Raw genomic sequence first — 2,500 nt, forward strand, 5'->3', positions numbered from 1 at the left:
ATGGATTACCAGAGGTTTAAAAAAATTCTTCAAAAAAAAACAAAAACTCTACATCAAATATTTAAAAAATAGAAATGAAAAATATCTAAATACTTACAAACAATACAAAAATCTATTTGAAAAAATAAAAAAAAGCTCGAAGAAAAATTACTATTCAAACCAAATATAAAATGCAACTGGTGACATTAAAAAAACATGGAATACTATAAAAGAAATAATTGGAAACAAAAAAGTAAAATCAAATAGTTTACCTGCTCAAATAATCATAGATAATATAGAGTACAGTGACAAAAATACGATTGCTGAAAAAATCAACGAATTTTTTGTTAACATTGGCCCTAATCTTGCCTCAAAAATTAAGTCTCCTAACATCTCATTCAAATCATACCTAAGTGATACCCAGAGTGAAATAAAATGCAAAGATCTAAACTACCAAGAACTTAATGTTGCTCTAAATTCCTTAAAACTAAATAAAACTCCAGGTATCGATGATATCTGTAGTAGAGTAGTGGCAAATGTCTTTACAACGAGAAATAAACCAATATTTAAAATTTTTAAGTCTTCGATTAAAACAGGAGTTCTACCAGACAAGCTTAAAGTAGCTAAAGTAGTACCAATATTTAAAACAGATGAAACATACTTAGTTAATAATTATAGACCTATCTCAGTACTCCCTACTTTTTCTAAGCTTCTCGAAAGAGTAATCTATAACAGATTGTATGAACATTTAATCCAAAATAAAATTCTAAATAAAAAGCAATTCGGTTTCCAAAAACAATATTCAACTGAACACGCAATTCTAGATCTAGCTAACAATATATGTGATTTTTTTAATAAAAAACAGTTTGTTCTAGGCATCTTTATAGACCTTTCAAAAGCGTTTGATACTGTAGATCATGATATCTTACTTAAAAAAATGGAAAGCTATGGGATAAAAAACATAACCCTTGACTGGTTCAAAAATCTAAGTAAGAGACAACAACGTGTTTTTTCAGATAATTATAAACACTCAAAACTACTAAGAGTTGAGTGCAGTGTCCCCCAGGGTTCCATTCTTGAACCTCTTCTGTTTCTTCTATATATTAACGACCTTACAAATGTCTCGGATAAACTTGATGTCATTATGTTTGCCGATGACACAAACTTATTTTATTCCTTGAACTCAATCAAAGATCTTTATGAATGTATGAACAAAGAGCTTAAAAGATTAAATATATGGTTGAAACTAAATAAATTATCCCTAAATACAGAAAAATCAAAATACATACTGTTTCATTCAAAAAATTAATATACCAACTATCCTTCCCTCGCTAAAAATAGATAAGGTAAACATTGAAAAAACAGAAACAACTAAATTTCTTGGGATCCTTATTGACGAAAATTTATCTTGGAAAGCCCATATAAGTACAATAAACACCAAAATTTTAAAAAATATTGGGATACTCTACAAAGTTAAGCCTATGTTGTCCCAACATAATCTTAAATCCCTTTATTTTTCTTACATCCAAAGTTATCTTACGTACGCTAATATTACATGGGCAAGTACACACAAATCCAAATTGAGTACTATATATATAAATAAAAAACATGCATCAAGATTAGTTTATAATAAAGATAAACTCACCCATGCTGAACCCTTATTAAAAACCTTGAATGCTCTAAATGTTTACCAGATGAACATCTACCAAAATGTACTATTCATGCTTAAATACAAACTTGGACTAGTCCCATCGTATTTTTTAGATAATTTCTTTCAAGTTTACTCTAATAGATATATAACAAGAGCAACAGGCAACTTCATACTGCCTAAAAGAACAACAAGTTTCTCACGGTTTTCTATTTCCTACCGGGGTCCGTACTTATATAACAAAATAATATCAAAAAATATAGAACTTAAAGTATTAAATAATCCTGCCAACTTGAAAAATAAATTAAAACACCTCATACTTAATATCAACAATTATATTGACATGTATTAAACTTAGCAACAAAATTTATACTAAAATATTTATGAGTATCACTGTCTGTATACTGTTTAACCACTTCTGATTATATATAAATATAAAATAGACTTTATTTAACCACTTAAAGAGGTACTCGATGATAAGTCTTCTCAGACTTCTACGAGTTTTCCTTTACAACAACATGTTTTTATGATAAGAAACACTATTAGTTTACGTTATACTTAGTTATATTTGTTAAATCACTTTTTATTATGATACGTGGTAATATTATGTTATATATAATTTTATTTTTTACGTTGCATTATATTATATTATGTAATTGTAACGTAACGATGTGTAAATTTATTTAAGTTTTAAAAAAAAAAAAAAAAAAAAAAAAAAAAAAAATTTTACTCTTTAAGCTCTGTAGCTCGTTAAAGGCACATTTCTTGAAGAGTATGAATTTACGTAACGCTTTCAAGTTGCGTTCATTTTTTAAGTCTTTTTTTTAATAAACAACCTATAGACAACAATTGAAAAAAAAAATACTGATTAGA

This window comes from Hydra vulgaris, chromosome 07 (genome assembly GCF_038396675.1).
Source record: "Hydra vulgaris chromosome 07, alternate assembly HydraT2T_AEP".
Classification (NCBI taxonomy): Eukaryota; Metazoa; Cnidaria; class Hydrozoa; order Anthoathecata; family Hydridae; genus Hydra; species Hydra vulgaris.